The following is a 23,202-nucleotide window of genomic DNA, read 5'->3' as shown; positions in this document are numbered from 1 at the left end:
ATCAGACAAGAAAAGGAAATAAAAGGCATCCAAATTGGAAAGGAGGAAACAAAACTGTCACTGTTTGCAGATGACATGATAGTGTACATGGAAAATCCTATAGACTCTACCAAAAAACTGCTGGAACTAATAAATGAATTTGGCAAAACAGCGGGATACAAAGTCAATATCCAGAAATCAAAGGCATTTCTGTATACTAACAATGAATCAGCAGAAGCAGAAATCAAGAAAAAAATCCCATTCGATATAGCAAAAAGAAAAATAAAATATCTGGGAATAAATCTAACCGAGGAGGTTAAAGACCTGTATGCAGAAAATTACACAACACTGAAGACAGAAATCAAGGAAGACACAAACAAATGGAGACGTATACCGTGTTCATGGATTGGAAGAATTAACATAATCAAAATGTCCATACTACCCAAAGCAATTTACAGATTCAATGCAATACCTATTAAAGTACCAATGGCATATTTCACAGACATAGAACAAACACTTCAAAAATTTATATGGAACCAAACTTCAATCTAAAACAACTAACTCAGATTCTAGGAGAGGGGCCCAAGCATCTGTATTTTTTGAAACTATCTGAATATTTCTTTTCTTAAAAAAACAGTGTTTATTTATGTATTATATTTATTATTTTAAAAAGATTTTATTCATCCATTTTCAGGGAGGGACAGAAACATCAATTGTTTGCCTCTCTCACACACCCCAAGGGGGAACCTGGCTGGCAACCCAGGCATGTGCCCCTACCAGGAACCAAACCAGCGACCTTTCAGTTCACAGGCACGCGCTCAATCCACTGAGCCATGCCAACCAGGGCTAAATATTTCTAATGAGAAATGAGATTCAGAATGCCAACTGGAATGCAGTATAACATGGAAGAAGAACATTTCACTCTTTGTCTACTCAGAATGCAATTCTTTAATAAATTACCCTGGTAAATTCCCTGAAGAGTCATCTCCATTATTTTAAATTTCATTTTTCTTTTTTTAGTATCTGTTCTTATTTCATAGGATCTTTTCAACACACATTGAAGTGTCCTCTTTGTTAATCAATTTGCTCTTAATTTTTAAGATTTTATTTATTTATCTTTAGAGGGGAAGGGAAGGAGAGTGAGAGAGAAATATCAATGTATGGTTGTCTCTTGTGACCCCCCTGCTGGGAACTGGCCTGCAACCCAGGCAAGTGCCCTGACTGGGAATTGAACCGTGATCGTCTGGTTCGCAGGCCTGCACTTAATCCACTGAGCTATGGTAGCCAGGGCAATTTGCTCTTTCTTACCAAATTCTATAAATTGATAAGCCACCTATCCCACCAGCATTCTGTGTTGTCTGCTATTTTCTATAATTTTAAGAAATATTACATAGGTGAGAAAGTGCATGGATATGATCAGTTTGTCATAATGATCTAATCTCCAATGTTGGTGCATTTTATAATTCTTGAGTCAGTATTCTTAGTGCTACCCTGAAAATTGAGTTATTTTAAAAGTCTCACTCACCTTCATTTCTAACCTCATATTTGATTTAATTATTCATAAATACACATGGTTTTATTGATAGCTTTTGTTACAAAAAAAAATTGGACACCAGGATGCTCATCAACATGAAGTGAAGTCAAGGATACAACTTTGACCTTTAAAATATTTAAGGTTTAGAGAATTATTCAGGTAGTTCCTCAATTATGAACTAAATACAAATAAATAAAATTAAGATAATATCATACAGCAAACTAGAGCTCAATCTTCAACTGTTTTCAAAACAGTTGAACTGTTTGAAAACATGTTCATAAACATGAACTTTGACTCTCTTCTGATTTCCTTTATTTCAAAGAATGGCCCTATCAATCACTTAACTCCTCAGGTCTGTGTGTCCTTCCCAATTAGTCCCATACTTCTCACAGCTAAAATGTCACCAAGTTCTGTGGATCTGACTTGCTAAACACTTCTGTTTTTATTGTGGTTAAAAGTATAAAACATAAACTTTTTTATTTTAACTATCTGTAAGTATGTAATTCAATAGTATTACATAAAGACTCTTGATTCAAATTTTGCCTGCCTACTATGATTACCCTCTGTGGTCACTTCAAAATAATCTAATTTTTTCTTGACTTCTGCCATTAACATTAATCATATTAATAACCCTGATGGGGTAACTGATGGGTTATTAATATGATTAAACAATGTTAAAAGTATTGTAAAATAATTGCAATGACATGGAAACATTCAAAATAGATTGATTACTTTTTAAATGAATTAATTTTAGAGAGAAAGGGAGACAGAGAGAAACATCAATGTAGAGAGGAACACTGACCAGTTACCTCCCATATGTGCCCTGACCAGGGATCAAACCCATAACTTAGGCATGTGATTTGACCAGGAATCAAACTGGCAACCTTTCAGTTCACAAAACGCTCCAACCAACTAAGCCATGTGGCCAGGACCAGGTTGATTACTTTTTAAAAGTGTATTATACAGAATCATCTCAATTTTTAAAGAAGATATTTATATAGGCATTTATGTGTATAGTCTATATATTACTAGAAGTGTATTTTCTGCACTGATAACAATGTTTTGTCTGCCTGAGGTAATTATTTAAATATGCTTTCTTTTTCTCTTATCTTGTATTTTTTTCTTCTTTTGTAGTACTTTCCTAATTTTCTAATGTAATCGTATTCTTTTAGATAAACCTTTAAAATTTGCTACTAAATGTAAAGATTAAAAAAGAATCGACATAGAAGAGAAAGAGTATAATAATTACAAATAATCATTGAGGGCTTATTGATTGATCTTACTCATTTAATCTTGATAATAACCCTGGTAATATTTCTTTGCCTGAATTCTATTTTGGCATACATATGTTAAAGAATTTACATTGAGAAAATAGTCTTTTATATTTATCCTAATATTTCTCATTTCCTTTGTACTTCCCTTATTTTTGAAGTTCCATATTTTCCTATGGTATAATTTCCCTATTGCCTGAGTAACTTTCCTCAGCATTTCTTTTAGTACAAGTTACACTACTGCAACCTGTACATTGCCTTTGTAGCTCTTATCATAACTCTAATTAATTTTTTTCATGCAATTAAAAAGCAGCTATCTAGGAGATAAAGGTGGTTCATAAGCTGTATCATCTCCATTTAGATCCAGAATACAGGAGACAAATAAAAAACATGTACATACTTACCAGTGATATAAATGACAAAGGAAGTCATTTCTATCTTGATAAATCCTAAATCAACATCTCTAAGTATATTTTCTATTTTAGCCAAATTTCTAAAAGCCTGTGAGGCATATCCACTACAATGTAACATTTTATGTAGGAATACCACTCTTTATATTTAAGTTTACTCAGATTCTAAGACTAGTTTGTTGGACCTATATTATTGACTATGGATGTACGTAGTTTTACACAAAGACATGTGTATGCTGGAAGTTCCTACTTACTTTGATCATGTGGTGTTAGTGCTTAGTTTCTGTTTTCAGCTTACAGTACTTTTCTAAGCTGTTTGAAAGCATTTTAAATCTACTCTTCTTCTAAAATCCAACCTAAATACCATTCCCTCTGTGTTGTTTTCTCAGCTTCCTCTATTTTATGTTCTCCTTCTATACTTCCATAATGTTGCAAGTGAGGTTTTCTCCAAAAAAGAAAAACATATTATGACATCCTCATTGGTAATGGTATCTATATAGCAATCTTTTCTGTTCAATGTGAGTGACTTAACAACAAAATACACCTCCATTAGTAGGGATGTTGCAGGGAGCATGTCCATACACTAAGAAGATGTAACAATCCTGAATGTGCACGAGCTTAAAAAGTAAATTTAAAAATATGTTAAGAAAATATTGATAAAACTAAAAGGAGAGATAAATGAATCACAATTAACATTGGAGGCTTCAACACTCCACTTTATTCAATAGACTAACTGTAGTAAGTATAAAATACAGAAAGTGTAAGAATAGAGGAAACATAAACAATACTATCATTCAACCTGACCTAACTGCATTTATAGAATAAACCAACCACCCAGCATCAGCAGAATACACATTCTTTACATGTTTACATGGAATAAAAGCCAAGATAGATCATGCCATAGATCATAAGACAAACCTTAACAATTTTATAAGGATTGATATCACCCAAAATATTCCCTATCTTCACAATAAAATTAACTACAAATGAGTAACAGAAAGATATATAGAAAAATCACTGAATATGTAGAACTCTGAAAAAATTATTCAGAGAGGAAGGCACAAGTGAAACTATAAAATATTTTAATAGAATGAAAAATGTCTTTATTCATAATCACCAGAAACTGGAAATAGCCATAATGTCCTTCCACGAACAGATGGATAAACTAACTGTGATATATCCATAACATAGAATACTATTCATCCATTAAAAGAATAAACTTCTGATATACACAATTTGATATATACACAATAACATGCTGATTTCAAGTGCTAAGTGAAAGATGCCAGACTGAAATGAGCGACACACTATATAAACCCATCTATAATGGCATTCTGGAAAAGGTACATGTGTAGAGAAACATTAAAAATTTATAAATTTCCAGGGGCTGAAGGGAAACTGATTTTAAATGGGCAGCACAAGGTTGATGCAACTTGTGTTTTATTTCTAAGCATTGCTAATCAACTGGATTCATTTGTCAAACCCCTAATGCACAACTATGATTTCTACTCTCTATAAATTTTAAAAGTGAATAAAATGTAAACATAGATATGGGTGGCAAAAATATTCAAAAGTTATCTGGCCAAAAACCTTTGCAATTCCTTTTACTAGTTTTTGCTTTTTTCTTATTGGGGAAATTGAAGTCAGTAATCCCTCCAAAACAAAACAAAACAAAAAACAGAAAGAATTATCATACCTTCATATGAGTTTCGAAGGGAAAAAAGAAGAAATGTGGGAGCAGAACAAATGACTGCAAGTCTCTTAATGTTCTCTTTCATCACTGGTTTATTGTAGGGAATCTTTTGCTCCAGCATTATGTCAGCAACACACAATGGGGAATGACCCACTTGCTCATTGTAAAGCTATAGCCCCTTCTGTTTCCAATCTGTCTTTTGAGTTCCCCCAGTTCTAAGTAGGTACCTGCTCTGCTGTTCTGCTTGGGCAAGCAAATCCCTTTTATCTTTACCATTAATCTTATCCTGCCTGACACATCAGTTCTTTCTTCCAGTGAATTGCTTTAGCTTGAGGTGGCACAGCCATAACTCTGGGAATCAGCTGTTCATTCCCATCTAATAGGCATGAGTAGGTCTCTTTGATCCCTATATCCTCCTTTGGTAACCTCAGCAGCTGGAGCATGAAGTCTTGGATTACAAATCAGTCTTCAGCCCCAGCACCCCCTCACTGGAGCAGTAGACAAAGACAGAAAGCACAAACTCAAGCATCAAAGGCATTAAATAACAAGAGAGGCAGGATCATGTTTAATGGGGGAAAACTGCCATCTTTAGTGACTGAATGCACATTGGTGATGCTTTAAAAATGGATTTCATTATTCTAAAATGGCACTGTGCTAAAATATCTAGACATTACAGAGAAGAAAGAATCTAAGTTACAGTCCAACTGATACTTGTCTGAGATTCCCTGAATGGATGCCTTCCTTCCATTTGTCCCCACTGCCTAAATGACAAGAGTTCAACAAGGCAGCTGTGATCTGTTAACTGCCTGGTAGGAACTCAGTGATGTTATAAAAGAAGAAATGGTCTTGTACCTGTCACATGTTTACCCTCTTCCCTTCTCCCTCAGATTCTTATTGAATGTTAACTCCAGGAGTAATTGAATGTTAACTCACAGAGTGACAGTTCTGTGGAACATAGGGTAGGAGGCTGTGAGTCATATTTTAGTCATACTTCAAAAGAGTAAGAAATAAATCACACTTCAGTTCCCTTTTCATGTTAGTCTTTTGCTTCTGATGAACCTGTTAACCAGTTCTTTTGTAGGTAGAATCTATCAATTTCTAAAGGTGAATTCTAGATTTTTAAATTCAATTCAGTGAAATGTTAAGCTTCTTTTCTGTTTACATGGAAAATTTATAACTTTCTGACAGAAAACATAAAATAGAGTTAGCTGAGGCTATGTAAAAAGATATTTGAATGACACATAGAGACCATAAATATTTCTGCATATTATTCACATTTTATATTTTCTCTTCCACACAATTATCATAGGAAATATCAAGAAAGAAGACTTTCCATGGTAAAAAAGCATGACATTGTTGCCATATGTGCAGCACTTAAAAGTTATGTCTCATTTGCAAAATTATAGCTGAAACATGAGTAATGGGGGAAGGGTGAAGGATTTGAACCAAGAAGGAATGATGAGTGTCCCAAGCTAAGTTTCCTTCATCATTTTGTTTGTACTGAAGATAAGGTATACATAGCAAGGCTCCTACATTAATGGTATTGGGTATGCTTAAGAAACATGTAATTCATGTGGCAGAATATCATTGCAAACCCTGAATTTTTTCATCCTGCCTAAATCCTGCATATCATCCACCCTACAGAAACCTTTGGCATGCCGGAAATGGCATGCTAAAAAAAGAAGCAAAACTGTTGCAGGAATCAGCTATGTAATAATCACTAACAGCTTTGCCATAAATATGACAATAAGAATGCTCTGAATTTTGAGTAATCACATCCATATTAATGGGAAAAATTAGCAAAGCTTTTCATTTATGAGCCAAATCCATATCCTGAGGGACAGAGATATTGCCTAATATTAGGATTTAAAAAGGAAACCAATCTGGCATATTTTTATTTTGTGAAAGCAGAAAATGAACTGGGGAAAAGACAGAAATAACTGGAAGTGACTGAAAGATGGGTGGCTGCAGTAGGGAGTGCACTGTACTTGACATTTGGTGTTTCTGAGGAATCCCTAGTGTTGCCGTGGACATCTCGTTCCCGCCCTCATCCTCACAGTTCACGCGAGATGATGCCACAGTCTGGCAGAACCACATCCTCTCTCCTAGTCTTACTGCCATTTGACTCTGGCGCTTTGGAAATATGTTCCTGTTGCCACGGTGATCTCAAGAGGAGTCAGGAATGTTGATTTTTCAGTGTGTGTTCTTTTCAAACCGGCCATTTCTTTGGCTGTCTATTTCAGTTAATGCGGTAAGAACGAATTGTATTATCCAAAGAGAGAGAAATAAAATCACAGCTGGGCATTATCTCAGCAGCAGGCATCTCATCGTGAGCACTCCCATAGTATCTGGCTGATTGTTCCCTAAATTGCCGGAACGCCTGGAAACTTCTGTCACGGGATAGCACTGAATTGGAATGAAGAGGACTTCTGTGCTCCTGGATACCCAGAGATTCGTCTCCAAGCAGCCCCAGAAGGCTCCTTTCTGGACGTAATCTCGCTTAGAGTTTCACTTGGTGACATGCTTGCCTTCTGTCTCTTCCCTTGGGCCATAGTGACATTCCCTTCCCTCTCTACCATAAAAACACAGCTGCGTGGTGCATCTATCGGCTCCCATCAGTCAGGCACATGTGCAGCGTGCAGGTGGGTTGTGCTGCCTGTTCTGAAAACAGTTTAGGACTAAAACACGGTGAGGGCGACTCAGGAGCCCAGCTTGACTAGTGAGGTGGAAACAGGAGGCGTGACAGAGAGGAGGCAGTCACATTTGCTGGGGTGGCAAGCCCATGAGGGCAACTGTCATTTTCTATTTTCATAATGTCACCCACCCTCACCAAGGCATATCTTGCTCTATAACTCGCGTCCCTGTTCAAGATGTGTGACGCTCTTGATCTTCTCCAGAAAGAGAATATGTTTGCCATTTAGTCAGGCTCACATGACTCACAAGATTGGATTTATAGAGGGGAAAAAATACCATGATTCTAACACTGCCACTCTACTCTGTGCAACTATCTTGCCACATTTCACTCATTAGATTAACATAAAATATAGTTATTATTTAGGCAAGAAAGATTTTCTGTGCCTCTTCCCAAACAAAAGTTTTTGGTTTTCTTTGTAAATCATTCACTGCAAACTCTGTATCCATAAATAGTTGTGACTGGGGGGATTTACAAGAAGAACATCAAAGTTTCCAAAAAAAACAGAGCCCGAGAGCTAGTTTGCATTGCCTCAGTTTACCCAGAGTTTCTAGCCTCCAAACCTGGTCCACTGCCTTACTTGTGCCCAGGAGCCCAGAATGAGGGGGAAGACATGAGGAAACAATATCCCTTTCCTATTCATGTGGATGCATTTGAAAGAGACTGTGCAGCCTATACTATTTTCAGTTTATCATGTCCTTTCTGGCCTCCCAGGCTTACAGCCCTCTCATTAAGGGGCAAGATGTTCCCCCCCCACATACAGTGGTTGCCAATCACTTATGAGATCCAGCCTGACTTTGAAAGATCATTCTCAGACTTTGATTCTCCAAATTCTAACAATCTTCACTTGCTCAAGTCTCTCCTCTTCAGTCCAACATCCTGTCAAATATCCAACTTTTTATTCATCACTATTTGTCTCCACAGTTTTTTCCTGACAGATGACTAATGTAGAACCATCATCTTTGGCCAGTTGTGTATCATTCTCTTCCTGAAGCTCTTTTCATAGTCAGATCTCCTACAAACTTAAGGTGCAGCTCAAAGTTTTCTTTTTACGTTCTTGGATGGTTTAATATGACTATTCTAGTTCCCATGAAGTATTCTCTGTGAATTCTATACTATACTGTTTAGCACTTTGTTATTGAATTGCCTCATCTTTGATTACACCTAAACATTTTATAAACACACATAATGTTATCCCCTAAATATAACATTTTAGACTTATTCATTATTTCAATAAATAGATATTAATCTTCTGCCATGGGTCAGATACTGAGATAAGAAGTATAGTTAATATAAAATGTAAAATATGTGGTCCCTGCATTAAAGGAGATCACAGATTTATCAGTAAAGATTAGGCACATGAAAAAATAACAGGAATACTGCTGTGTCATGGTGATTAAGTGGAGAAGCATATAGATGTGGGTCTTAGAAACTTAGAGCAAAATAGTAGTGAATATGTTCCTAAAACTAATAAAGTGAGAATACAAAGAATTCCAGACCTCAGCCAACTGGATGAAGAGTCTCAGCAAGGGTAGTTTTTTAAAAATTTATTTATTTATTTATTTATTTATTTATTTTTAAAGAGAAGGGAATTGAGGGAGAAAGAGAGGGAGAAAAACATGATATGAGAGACAAACAGCTATTGGTTGCTCCTTGTAAGTATTCCAACCAAGGACTGAACTCACAACCCAGGCACGTGCCCTGACTGGTAATCAAACCAGCAATCTTTCACTTTGTGAGATGATGCCCAACAAACTGAGCAGCTCTGGTCAGGGCAGCAAAAGTAGTTTTAACAAATTATCCTACAGTGAAAAAAAATTGAAACAATTAGAGCTGATATGGGTGAAATTTTTAACTATTTTTCAGTTCCAAGCTTTGAAGTTTTGGAAATACATCTGTATATGTTAGCCCTTATAATCATCACAACTACACTTTAAAAAGTTTTGCCAAGGCAGACAATGACTTAAATTTTTTTGGTGCTGGAAATACTGTAAGATGAAAATATCTCTGCCTTGAAATGGGACAAAATCAAATTTGGACATATTAACTACATTGACCATATAAAAACAATAATAGCAAAAAGCATTTATCGAGTACTGATTATGAGCTAAGCACTGTTGCTACGTACAGACTTGTATCGGTCACTTTAATGGCATGAAGTAGATACCACACTCAGAAAGAAGTAATTGAGGGCAAAGATAAGAGGAACTGATAAGGGATAGTGAAAAAGGATCTGGGTGCTAGTGACAATGAAGCACAAATAGCAGCTAGGTGTAAAGAGGCAAAGGGAGTCAGCCACTGAAACTCCAAGAGAACTGATAGCTATAGGTAAATGCCACCCCAAAAGAACTGAAGTCCTTTGGAAAAGAAAGCCGTCATTGCAAATTACTGGCCCAAGAGACAGGAAGCTGAGAGAATATTAGACTCGAATCTCCTGTTGGTGTCTCCTTTGCCTAAATCCTACCAGAAGTCAGAACTTGAAGAGGCCCAATTGATACAATCCATTGAGATCAGCCTCCTGGGGCACAGAGCGCAGTGGCACGATTAATAGATGTTCTAAAGGGACTTGTGGTCTCAGTGCCTATTAAGAAAGTATAATATTTGATGACAGAGAAGGTGAGAGATTCTTTGAGAAATGGGCTAGAAAGCTAGATGACCTTTCCTTTGAGAGTTATTCGGACATGGCTGAGTCTGAAGCAGTGAAAGACCACCTTTCAATTTGAACAGCAATAACTTTGGAGGTGCATGTTACTCCAGCAGTAGCCCATTCTGTCACAGGTGCTATAGCAGCTTTGGAAAATAACTTGGAAACTTTAGTAAATGCTGTCCCAGAACAATAAATCTCCAGCCAAAGCCCAGAGAGTAAGACAATAGATGTTGTTTAAAAATAGTTTATCTGCCTTGCATAAAAATAAGACAATGAAAAAGGTGATTATCATTTTTAAATGATGAACACTCTGTTTTCCTTATGCATCCTATGAAGCATTCCCCAACTGCTGTTTACTCAAGATGCTACATATTTCTATGCCAAATTCAGCAGGACATAGCCTGCTGTATTTATCTTGTGCCACTATGTTGTATATTCATTTACCCTACTGGTTAAGGTCTTTCTCCACGACACAGGTGGAAAGGGAGGTTGCAGACTCATTGGATTTCTTGGCATGGAACAGAATGTGCCCAGTATGAGCAGGACTACAGGAGCCCAGTAGAAGGCCCCAAACTCTCAGAAGCTGAAGCAAGAGCAGAGTTGAGAGGCTATACTCTAACTGGTACATATTTGCTAAGGGATTTGGGAACTATTTTCATGGTGTATAGTATCCCTTTTTTTAGACAGTGGATTCTATGAGCTCTTAAATGACTCAAAGAAGGCATAAACCAGACTAGGTCAATATTTGGGAAATAATGATAATCTTAAGAGCTAGCATTCATTTAACGTTTCTGTATATTTTATGGACTAGCTTCTTTAATCCTTACTACAGCTCATCTATTATTAACCTCCCATTTTACAAATAAGGAATCTGAAGCACAGAGAGTTTCAGTACTTTTCCTCAAAGCTACTTAAGCTCTTGAAGCAGAAAATCTCAAGACTAGTAGAAGAGGTCAAACTAGCCATTATTCCTCTTATTAATTATCACTTTTTGCAAGACTTTGATGTGAAGGGCTTTACACGAATCATCTTGGGGAAATTGATGCTAAAAGGGGTTAAGTGTGTGGGCATATGTGTGAACATTTGTTCAGACTTGAACCTTTGAACAATTGTTCACTTAAACAAGTGGATAATGGAAGCCAGGCTTCTCACTGTTGGAGTGGGTATTTACATACACACAAAGGGAGGGAGCTGGAATAATCCGTGTGGTAAGGAGTTAGAGTTGGAGATGTCAGTTTAAATTTTGTTTTAGCTTAATATAGATACAAACGGTTGTGTATAGAAATATTATATATATACACACATATATGGATTAATATACACATATATTTCTTCTCCCCAGTCAGCTGAGAAGCCCAGAAGTAACTTCACTTCAGTAGCAATGAGCACACCTGGATCCCAGATCATGGCTTCTAATACCATGCTCTAATAAAAGCAACCAAGGCTCCTTAAAGAAATGTCTGGTTCTAGTGTTGAAGTGGGAGATATATAGGATGAATCTGGAGCATCTTACAGTTCCAGTAGACAAGAAAGTGCTAAAAAAACCCAACAACCCCACAATGATGAGGCATGTCAAAGTGGTATGGGAGCTAACTGAAAGAGTTTGCAATGACCACAGGAGGAACAATGTGAGCAACAAAATAATCAAGGTAGTAGTGGATAATAATCCAAAGTATAAAACAAATATCCATGAGTCCACACTAAGATAAACAAATGATTAAATAAATAAAAAATGGGGAAAGAGACAAATGTCCCATAGAGAAAAATTCCAAATAATTCATTTATATACTCCAGCCTCAGGGAGGTAGAGCATACCTGCCTCTCCTTAAGTGGGTATTATGCATAGTGACTTCCTTCCTAAGAGTACTATAATGAAAAGAGGAGAAAAAGAATAATTTTACAGTGGAGAATACTGACAAACACTACATCAGCCAGGTGATCAATGTCAACCTCAACATGATCAATCATGTCAACAAGGATGTACACTTAATATAAGTGATAAGAATGTAAATTCCCCTCTGCAGTTTTCATCCCCAAAACTCATACTCCCCCAGACTAATCATGAGAAAAGCATAAGACAAATCCAAGTTGAGGGACATTCTATAAAGTACCTGACCAGTATTTATTAAAACTATTGAGTTCATTGAAAGCAAGAAAAAAAATGAAAATATTTTGATATTCTAAAGGTATGTTATTGTAGCTGCAAACAGACAATTTAAAAAGCTCAGTTGAGGTAAAGATTGATCTTTGTCAGGGAAGATAGTGTCCTAGGGCATGACAACCTGACACAAACTGCTTTTAGTTAGAAAGTTTTCATATCAGGCCATCCTCTGTGGTTACTTTTGGTCTCTGAGTTTCTAAGGCCATCACACAGGCCTCCTCTGAGCCTGTCAGGCTTGGTAAGTGGCCTCTTTTTCATCCACACTTCTCCCTTTTGGTCATAAATCAATCCAAAGGATGCACTGATGACCAACCTCTGGGTTGGATGATGTGATCCCATAGTGCTCTGAAGGCTCATTCCTAGGAAGTGTCAGAGTCAGCATTTGCCTTGCTGAACAGTGGACCACTGGGGATTGGGCAAGACTGTAACCTTAGATGGAAGTCAAGGCTAAATTTTTCTCAAAAGTGAAAGGCAGGTAAATGGGAGGCAGTCAGGTCTCACAGGCCTGCATTCATAAAAACACTCTGGATCATTTCTAACCTGTGAGCTGTCACCATCCAGGTTTTGCTGTCTGTCTCACTTCTCTGCACATTGCATCTGGTATAATGTGTACCTATAGTTTGAGGGCACACTATACTTCTCTTCAGTTTTCACAATATGACTATCTTTTGTTTTCCCAGATCCCTCAGGACATAACCACCACCCCAGAGCAGTACCACAAATCTCCTCATTGTTAATGTTTTCATGTTAATTGTTGACTGTTAACTATCCTATACCCACCTATGTAAAAGAAGTATGTGTCTGTTCATTTTATTTTTATCCAGCCCACCCCTTTAATCTATCACCAATGGATTTCATGTAACCCCCTTCTGCCTCCTCCTCTGATGCATAAAACAAGCTGCAAAAGTGTCATTCTCTGGAGTGTTTTCTCAATCCATTGAGATTTTGCTTCCCAGCAATTGTCAACAGTCTGACTCCAATAAACCCATCAAAATTCTTACCAAAAAAAAAGTGTAAAAAACTGTCACAGCCAAGAAGTATGTAAGAAGATATGATAACTAAAAGCAAGAAGGAACAGAAAAAGGATAGTAGATAAAAAATTAAGGAAATCTGAATAAAATATGCATAATGTTCTGAAATTATATATAACTCGATTAACAAAATATGAAACACAAAGAAGGAGAGAAAGTGGGAAATAGAATAAGCTTACAGATGACCTCATTTATATGAGCTATAACTCAAAGGACACAACATTATGTTGAAAATTGAATAAGTTATATGTAACCTCAAGAGATTCATAAAATTTTATAATAGAACATCTGGTAGTTACAAAATATATTAAAGAAATTAATTATGAGCATTCACCAATGGAGTTTTTGAAAAATATGAATTTGAAGCAGAGATTTTTAAGTAAAACAAAAATCACAGGTGGAAATGTAGATCATATGCTAATATGGCTTTTACATTAATAATGTGATTTTAAGTAAGTAACCTATAGCTTTAAGAAGTAATTCACTAGGCAAATGAAGGGGTAAGTTTTTTACTCTTAGTTTGATTTGAAGAAAAAGCACATGTTTTAAACTAGTCAGCTCTGTGTCAAATTCATCTTTTCCACTTATTATCTATGATTTGGGAAAGTAGTTAAAATTCTGAAGCCATCACTTCCTGTTTTCTGACCACCTTTTCCTTGAGTTGTTACATTTATGCTCCATGTTCCTGCATAACTATAATGCCTTTTTCAAGCATTTGTTTTTGTTTTCTATTTTCATTTTTTAAAGTTCTTGCTGAAATGTTTTTAGAACTTCCATCTGCTTTTAGAAAGTATTTGCAGATGAGTATTTCTATAACCCATAGGAACTGATGTTGCTCTCATTCAGTTTTATTCTGTGGCATCCTTGTGTGCAGGAGGAGCTTCCTCTTCCTTTCCTGTTACTCTCAGGGATATAAATTGAAAGGGGGTGGACTTCCCTAGACTTCTAGTAGGAAGATGGTTTTGGGGATACAGTGATGTGCTAGGATAGATAGCATTCTAGGCTTCACAGCTCACACCTCCCTCCTCTGTCACTACAGGGAATGTCTTCCAACAGGGGCCTCTCAGTAGCCAATGCCGCTGCGATTTTCAGAGCCCAGCCTGGGTCAGGTGAACTTCTCTCACCAGCCCTGGATTTCCAGGCTCCCTGTACAGCCCTTTTTTTCCCCATGATTCACTCTGAGAAACTGTTTTTTGCTGTCACATTCTGCTCTCTCCCTCTCTGCCTCTGCGCTCTTGAACACTTTCTGAACCTCACCTCTCTCTTCTTTCTCAGTGCTCTTAAGGTGCTTGATCTCAGTTATGCTCACCGTAATCCCCTCAGATAGGATGCTCTCATCTGGGAACCAACTATTTGCTGGGATGTCTGAAATTCTTCTGCCCTCTGAACCCCTCTGCCACCCTGTTTTTCCCCCTCAGTCCCCTCACCATCACCTGTTTCCTGGGTGACTTCGCCGTTGATGTCAGCTGCATGCAACTGGGAGTCTTATGAGTTTTCTGCCTCCTAGTTTTGCTGAAAATGTAGTTTAAAGTTTTTTTCTTTCTTTCTTTTTCTCCATGATTTCCAGGAGAAGGGAGGCATTGTGAAATTATTTGCTCCATTATGAAACTCTTGATTATAAACTATTTGGTTATAAAGTGTAGTTTTCGAGCTGTTCTAAATAGTTAGAACAGTACTATTTGCTAAGGGTGCAAAGGGCCAGGCTCAGTGCCATGTGGTGCAGACACATGGAAATGCTGGGCCCAGCAAACTTGAGCACTGATCGCTGCCATTATCTCACTTTTGGATGGAGTGACTGAGGTCCCAGAGGTTTAAGTAATGTTCTTAACCTGCCACAAATGGGTGAAGTAGACAAATGAGGATTTGAAACCAACTTGTTCTACATCCAAAGCCCAAACCCTGAACTCCTGAAATGACTTGCCACATTTCCTTCAAATTTTAATCTTCCAAGGTGAAACTATTTACATTTTGTGTTGTACAGTAGTACATCCTGTCATGGTTTAATGTGGGCCAAACATAAAGACCTTGATTTATAATTGTACTGACTGTGGTTCCCTGAGAGCTTCACACGCTTTTCATTTAGACTTAAAAGTGAAAACTCTCACCTCTAATTTTAGTATGAAAAGATAAATATGGCCTACATTGCAGCAATATATTAATAAAAGAAAACATCTTTAGTGTTTTTTCAAAATTTGGTAAAACTCTTGTGTTAAAGATAAGCATAGAAACAAAGAAGATATTTTGAAAATATTGGGTATATTGAAGTTCAAAGACTATATTAGTATATATGTGCTGTCTACAATGATAATTTTACCTATTATTTTGTCAAAATATTCATAAACTTGTAAGTAATACACTATACTTCAAACATAAGCCACCTGATAACTACACTTTCAAGGTCATACATCTGTGCGATTTAAAGCCAAAGTGTGGAATTAACATTTAACAAACACTTATTATATGGCAGACATTGTTAAATAAATAGATTTGGAAGTGTAGAACTGATACTTAAGAATTAATTACATACATACACATGCACACTAATTTTCTATTGCTTTTTTAACAAATTACCACAAACTGAGTGGCTTAAACAAAATATATTTACTCTCTTACAGTTTTGGAGGTCAGAATTCTGAAATCAGTTTCACTGGATCAATGTCAAATCAAGATGTCTACAGGGCTGGTTCCTTCTGGAAGTTTTTAGGGTATAATTTATTTCCCTGCCCTTTTCAGCTGTTAGTGGCCATCTGTATTTCTTGGCTTGTGGCCCCTGCTCTCATTTTCATTGTGCATCACTCCAATCTGTATCCATCATCACAACCTCTTCTCTTCTACAGTCCAATTTCCCACTGGCTCTCTTTTATATAACACATAATTACATTTAGGACCCAGAATAAACTAACCATGTCAAGATTCTTAACTTAATAACATCTGCAAAGTTCTTTTTGCCATATAAGTTAATATCCACAGGTTCCAGGTATTAAGACCAGGGTACCGTTGGGAGTCATTACTCAACTCAATATACAAGATCTGCCTGGAAAATGTGCAGTCATTTTTAACATATCAAGAACAGTTTGTGCAACATTAATTTAACCTGGCAGCCAAGGGGAGTGGACTGGAATGTACATGCATGAACAATGATGATTTCACTGTACTAGTCATTGGGGGCAGTAGATACCTTTGTGTGAGCATGTGTACTGTGTGGCCATTGCATTCAAACTGACTGAGCAAGTAGAGCAACATATCTGCATGAAATTTTGCATGAAGCTTGAACATTCCTTCATGGAAACTACTGGGATGATTCAGAAGGCTGCAGCTATGGGCAACTGATGATTGGCAGCTTCATCACAACAATGCACCTGTTCATGGATCACATCTCATGCCGAATTTTTGACCAAACATCAAATCACTCAGGTGACTCAGCCCCTCTATGGCCTAGATTTGGCATCCTGTAACATCTGCCTTTTCCCCAAATTAAAATCACCTTTAAAAGGGAAGAGATTTCAGACTGTCCATGAAATTCAGTGAAATACAGCAGGGCAGCTGATGGTGACTGGGAGAACAATGTGAGGTCCCAAGGTGCCTACTTTGAAGGGGACTGAGGCTTCATTGTCCTATGTACAATGTTTCTTGTATCTTGTATCTTCTTCAGTAAATGTCTCTATTTTTCATATGACATGGCTGGATACCTTCTGGACAGACCATATATGTATGTGTGTATCTATATATATACACACACTATATATATAAACCACTATTCAGTCATATATATATATATACATACATACATACATACATACACATACTCTATGTTATGTAATGAATAGTATAGACATGAATGTGGATATATATAGTAGCTTGTGTGTATATATCTATATTATATAATTTAAACAAATTACATACAATTATATTATTCTATTTATGTGATAACTGGCCTTTAGTCTTCATCTTAAACCAATCTGAGGCTCAGAGTGTTGGAACAATGTTCCAGAAGTACTTTAGCCCCTTAATGTCAGGGTTGGAGATAGAATGCAGTATCCCATGATTTCCAAAGTGTTTCCCAATTTTCTCAAATGTCTAGTGTTCGTAATAAATAGAAATTCAATCTTGCAAAGATACAAACTGGAATGAAAGAAGAGAACATGAATTTGAAGCTAATTTATATTGAGAAGTTTCCTTTTGCAGTGAATTATGATTTTGTGGACACTAGATTGTTATTTCTGGACCAAAATTATTTGTACATATTCAGGAAGTATCCACATGTTAAAATGACCTGGATAACATCTGGTCTTTCTCATCACAGTATCTGTCACATGAGACCAAAGCCTGAGGCAGAGCTAGAATTGCATAGGATTTCAAAGTCATATACACGTCTGTTTGTCAGCTCAGGGTGCCATAACAAAATACCATAGACTGGTTGCTTAACCAATAAGAATTTATTTTCCAAAGCTCTCGATACTGAAAATCCAAGGTTAGAGTACCACAAAGCTGTTTTCTGGTGAGAGCTCTCTCCTTGGGTTGCAGGTGACCACCTTTTCTCTGTGGTCCCCCCCTCCCCGACATTTTCTTAGTGTGTGCATGTAGACAGAGATCTTTCTTTCTTTTTCTTTCTTTCCTTCCTTCCTTCCTTCCTTCCTTCCTTCCTTCCTTCCTTCCTTCCTTCCTTCCTTCCTTCCTTCCTTCTTTCTTTCCTTCTTTCCCTTCTTCTTTCTTCTCTGGAGGATGAGCACTTGAGAACCAGGTTTATTTCTGGTCTTTTTTTATCAGAATGTAAAAAAAGTGAATGCAAAACAAGGAAGACAAGACAGGGGTTTGGGTGGGGGTAGGGGAGCATGAGAAAAGAGGGAGGAGGGGGCAGAGATGGGAAGGGTCCTCTGGAAAGGATAACACAATGGCACAAGGTGGTCAGGGGCACACAGGGCAGCCAGACAGGACAAAGGGCCTTCCCATGAGGTGGCATTTGGGTTCAGGTGGGGCACCAGACTAGTTGTCCACATTCCACTCGGGATCCACTATAACCAACCTCCTGTCCAAAGCCAGCTCTGGGCACAGCTGAGCCCTGTTCTGGGTGCTGGGTGTGGGTCCTTATTGTACCACATTGCTCAGGCACCCTCAAACCCATCTCTCCTTGGTTCCATGAATAGATTCAGGTGTGGTGAAGTTCTCACAAAGTTATGAGTGATGATGCTGGCATGGCAGATATGATGACCAACACCTGTGTGGGGGATTGGGCCTGCTGGGCCTGGGCAGGGACAAGGGACTTGTACACAGCAAGGGGAGCCTCAGCAGATTATGCCACTTCTGTCTAGGTGCTGGGTGAGGGTGTGGAACTGGACTAGTGGGTGGAGAGACAGACCTCTTACAGTGGGAGAGGACAGGATGCCCAGAGGACTTGTGACTCAGCCAATAATAGGGGCTGGATGTCAATATAGGTTAAAGGAATATAAATATATACTTCCTGGGAGTCTGGAGGAACATCCAAATCTTACTCTGACTCCAAGTGTCTGCCCCCAATGCTGCCAGCAGCACCATGGGCTGGGCTTGGCCTCAGGTCCTGGGAGGAAGGACCACGTTCAAGCATCCCCCAACTGTCCAGTTCCAACCATATCCCAGAGTGCACAACCAGAGGTGGCTGGAGGTGAGTAACAATGCTGGTCCCAGGGTCTGAGAGGGGCTATGTGGCCAGTTCTACCTTGTCTTTGCTACAGGCTTCCATCATGGTGCTGGGATCTGGAGTTCAAGCCTCAGGCAGCAAGTAGGACACATTTCCCATGGAAACTTGGCTGAGCAGCTGCAGGCTGCACCTGCAAGTGCAGCACATGCCTCAACCCCTCCTGCTGCTGTGCCTCCTGTACCAGCCCTATCATCCATTGCAGCTTCTCTGCATTCACCTGCAGCAGTGCCCAGCAAGTGATGTGTGCTAGGAGTAAGCCTCCAGATAAATGAGGTAGATGTGGGGACAGTGCTTCTTGCACATATCCTGGTGACTCCACAGGACCAGAGTCCTTGTCCTTATCAAGCCACCCAGTGAGGCAATCTTTTGGTATAGCCACAGTGGTCAGAGTACGGCTGGTCCTGAGAGAACCTCTGTGCCAGGCAACTACAGGAGTTGACTAGCCAGCTGCCCTCTGGCTGAGTGAGTTATGCCATGTGAGGCTAGTGTTTGGTGTCCTAGTCAGGTGTCAGGGGATATACTCAGCTGACACTGTGTGCTCCAGAAGAATCTGGCAGAAGCTGGAGTGGGCAGTGGTGTCCACATCTTGGCACTCCCCGAAGCCAGCCTGCACAACCCCAGCAGGGCCTCATGGGAGGCTCAGCTTGATCCTCAGCTCTGTGGACATGGGGCCCATGGCCGCAGGCCCTTACACACACTCCTTACCTGGTATGGGGTGGCTCATGTGGCCATTGGGGAACATGTGCCACTGCCCTGCTCTAGTCGGCCCAGAAAGACACCCGCCGCTCAGCCCCAAGTGCTGGGCATGCACTCTGTCTCCCTCTTCTTATAGAACCACCAATCATGTCAGATTAAGACCTCACCTTTATGACCTCATTTAACTTTACTTACAAAACCTTATCTTCAAATGAAATCACAGTGGTGGTTAGGGCTTCACTGTGTGGATTTTGGGGGAATACAATGTATTTTAAAGAATACTATTCTTTGTCATAATATTCAAGAAACCATATGATATAGATAACTTTTATTTTGAGCTAATATATTGTTTAAATGTGATTGAATACATCAAAATGCTATCGCCTGGAAATTTGTACTTTTCTGTGTCATTTTTAAACTTTTTTTTATTCTTGTTCAAGTACAGTTGTCTCCATTTTCCCTGCTCTTCCCCCACCCCAGCCATCCCCACTTCCCACCCTTGATCCCACATCCCCTTTGGTTTTGTCCATATGTCCTTTATATTCAAAGTACATCAGCAGAATGAGAGCAAGTGACTTAAGGGTCGCCAGTCTCTTCTTTCAGGCACACTATTACAGGCTTATGGAGCTGTAAGTACTCTACAGAAGCAAGAACCATTTTTCTTTACTCCATTAGTTGGTGAATATTCACATCTAATTCTTATCAAATGTGAGAGTTGAATATCTTCTTCTGGTTTTATCTTTTTAAATTTAAATTATATTTTATTGTTTACTCCATTACAGTTGTCCCAATTTTCCCCCTTTGGCCCCTTCTACTCAGACCCCCCAACTTGCTCAGGCAGTTCCCACATCGTTGTCCATGTCCATGGATCATGCCTATAAATTCTTTGGCTACTCCACTACCTACACTGTACTTTACATTCCTACAACTCTTCTGTAACTACCTATTTGTACTTCTTAATCCCTTCACCTTCTTCACCCATCCTCATCTTAGCTTTTTCTCTAGACAGATCAGGAGAGTTGAATTTCTATTTATACATGTATGATGCTCAGTAGCCTTACTGACTTTGACTACACAGTAATTCAGAATATACATTACTTTTTTAAAAGTGAAGCAATGCATATCATTTAAATGACATCTGCTAGAAAAAATGACCTTGTTAAAGGTCATTTTGACCTTGTTAAAATGGCCTTGTCAAAAATGACCTTGTTAAAGTTCAACAATTTTTTTAATTCAATGAATCTGTGAAAGTGAAGAGATGACTAGGTAGGTACTCCAAATACTAATTTGTACTTTGAGGACTTCCACTTTCAGCTCTAACATGTAAAGAACTTGATTACATCATTCTTTTTTAAAAAACATTTATTTATTTATCTTTAGAGGGGGAAGGGAAGGAGAGAGGGAGAGAATATCAATGTATGGTTGCCTCTCATGGGTCCCCTGCCGGGAACTGGCCTGCAACCCAGGCATGTGCCCTGACTGGGAATCAAACCACGATCCTCTGGTTTGCAGGCCTGTACTCAATCCACTGAGCTACACCAGCCAGGGCTTGACTTCATCATTCTTGTCCTTAAATCTACAAAACAGGTAAGTGAAATGAAAATTAATGACTTTTCTTAAACTCATCAGAGAATTAAGGTCACTGTGCAAACTGCTGCCACACTAATATCTAGAGAGCAACAACTGAGATTTGCTTTCTTGGAGCGGAAGACACTAAAGCTACAGACTTGTAGAAAAACTTAAGTTATAATATTGAAAAATTGTTGAAGTCTGTGTGACAGTCCAACCTCACCTGGGAACCATGGTCTTAACCTTTACCCCCCTACCCACTTTCAACCCAGTGCTTTCCTGGGTCTTACCTACAGGAATCCCACTAAGTTCTCACACTGAAGACTAAAGAAAGATCTTTTCATGACTCTGGAAGGGGAGCAGAAAAGTAACCATTGTAAAATATTCCCAGAGCATTCCTTATGAGAAAGCACTACTCCTCAAGGAAGAATATCTGTGCCTTATCCCAACTGGGGGAAGGGCATTTTTCTGACTTAAGCCCCCTCTAGACTTTCTATTGTATGTAGAAGGTATAGGAATTAAGAAATAGTTTTAAATATCACACATAAATGGTACATTTTATGTATCTATATCCCTGTATCACATTTTTATCCATTAATCTGTCAAAGTACACTCAGGTTGGCATCTTGGCTATTATGAACAACACTATAGTGAACATGAGAGTGCACGTATCTCTTCAGAGTACTGATTTCATTCCTTTGCATATATTCTCAGAAGTGGAATTGCTAGATCATGTAATAATTCTATTTATAATTTTTGAAGACACTCTGTACTCTTTTCTGTTAATGTCAGTATTAATTATTGTATTATTATTATTATCAACCTAATTTTGCTCATCACTATATGTGTGTCTTTATGCTAATATCATGCCATAACTTTGTAACATATTTTGAAATCAGAAAGTGTGATACCTCTAGCTTTGTTTTTCTTGCTCAAGATTGATTTGGCTACTTGGGGTATTTTGTGGTTTCATATAAATATTAGGATTGTTTTTCTATTTTTGTGTAACAGTGTCATTAGGATTGTGATGAAAATAGCATTGCATGTATTTTGGGTAGCATGGACATTTTAACAATATTAAGTGTTCCAATCCATGAGCACAGGATTTCTTTTCATTTATCAGAGTGTCTTCATCAGAGTTTTATAATTTTCCATGTAAAAGCCTTTAACATTGTAAATTAAGTTTATTCTTATGTATTTTATTATTTCATTGGTCTTGTGAATGGAATTGTTTCCTTAATTTCCTTTTTAGATAGTTCATTATTAGTTTATAGAAATATGATTGAATTTTATTTTCTGCAACTTTACTGAATTTATTTATTTGTTCTAACATTCTTTTGTTTATTCCTTAGGGTTTTCTATGTATATACTCATGTTGTCAGCAAACAGAGATCATTTTACTTCTTCCTTTGAAATTTAGATGCCTTTTATTTCTTCTTCTTACCTAATTACTCTGACTAGGACTTCCACTATTACTATATTGAATAGAAATGGTAATAGTGGGCATCCTTGCCTTGTACCAGACCTTGGAAGGAAAGCTTTGAGTTCTCCTTCATTGATTATTATATTAGCTGTGTGCTTTTTGTATAGGGCCTTTATTGTATTGAGGTAAGTCCCTTCTATACCTATTTTGTTGAGACTCTTAATCACAGATGGATGTTGAACTGTGTCAGCTGCTTTTTCAGCATCTATTGTTATGATAATGTGGGGGGGGGTTCTTTCACTTTTATGTGGTATAGTACATTGATTAATTTTCATATGCTGAACCATCCTTTTATCCCAAGGATAAATCCCACTTGGTCATGGTGTATTATCCCTTGTAATGAACTATTGAGTCGCTAGTAT

At 38.0% G+C, this 23,202-nt stretch overlaps 1 pseudogene; it reads right to left on the bottom strand.

Annotated features, from left to right (window-relative positions):
- Positions 1-19,155: 19,155 nt before the first annotated feature.
- On the bottom strand, positions 19,156-19,759 carry LOC118985138 (sterile alpha motif domain-containing protein 10-like; annotated as a pseudogene).
- Between the last annotated feature and the right edge of the window lie 3,443 nt (positions 19,760-23,202).

Source organism: Sturnira hondurensis, unplaced genomic scaffold (genome assembly GCF_014824575.4).
Source record: "Sturnira hondurensis isolate 20B ecotype Veracruz unplaced genomic scaffold, ASM1482457v3 Scaffold0004091, whole genome shotgun sequence".
Classification (NCBI taxonomy): domain Eukaryota; kingdom Metazoa; phylum Chordata; class Mammalia; order Chiroptera; family Phyllostomidae; genus Sturnira; species Sturnira hondurensis.
This window is presented reverse-complemented; position numbering and strand designations above follow the sequence as displayed.